At 34.4% G+C, this 861-nt stretch overlaps 1 protein-coding gene across 2 annotated transcripts in view; it reads right to left on the minus strand.

Annotated features, from left to right (window-relative positions):
• Positions 1 to 861, minus strand: part of LOC122091666 (PTI1-like tyrosine-protein kinase 3) — a 34,152-nt gene that overhangs the window by 12,667 nt on the left and 20,624 nt on the right. The window lies entirely within an intron of this gene.

Here is an 861-nt window from a genome sequence, read left to right on the forward strand (position 1 = left end):
TTACTATCTCATGTTTTCTGGTTAATTATTTTACCATTTTTTTTTTATTTGATATGAAAGCAATGGTGGCTTAACATTATACATTCTTCTCTTTGTACTTTCTGGCTCTTTTTATTTAGTTATTTATTTTTTATGGATAACAGTATAATTTTATTATCAAGAGATAATGGCTAGAGTCCAAGGAATAAAGTACAACAACATCATATTGGCAAAGGCCAAACCCTCAAGAAGGGACTACAACTAGAGGTTAAGGAACCAAGTACAAGGGCTGTCTACCCGCACTACCAGTATTTAACTCATCAGCTAGTGAATTGGTAGATCTCCAAGAGAAGAAAACTCCCCTTGGGCACATAAACCTCTTGCTTTCCTAAGTAGGAACAGATGGCTTCAAAATCCTACTTGTTTTTGGTGGTTGAATACTTGAATTCGATCCACCTGAACCAGAAGTGCCTTTATACGAATCTTGTTTCTTTTTTTTTTTTTTTTTCGATATTGAAGGATACAAGATTTGTGGTGAAATTTTGACCGCAAGCTTTATAATAAATGCCATATCTCGTACGATATGGGTCAAAATTTTGGCTTATGTTGCTAGCTTCGACAGGAGACTTTGGGAAAACTGTGATATTTGTGATTTTTTGCGAAATCACTCCCGTACAAGCGTGTAACAAGTTGTTGGGCAGTAAAGGAATTCATTGGAAGTGGCAATTTGCTGCTTTGTTGGAACAATTGTGCAAGACTCAATTGGAAGCTTGGCTTGCTTGTATTCTTGACTCCCTTTTTTTTTACTCTTTGTAATGACATGTATGATGTATAACATATGATGATTTGATAATTATGAAATGGTTTATAATTTTATTTCTA

This window comes from Macadamia integrifolia, chromosome 10 (assembly GCF_013358625.1).
Source record: "Macadamia integrifolia cultivar HAES 741 chromosome 10, SCU_Mint_v3, whole genome shotgun sequence".
Lineage (NCBI taxonomy): Eukaryota > Viridiplantae > Streptophyta > Magnoliopsida > Proteales > Proteaceae > Macadamia > Macadamia integrifolia.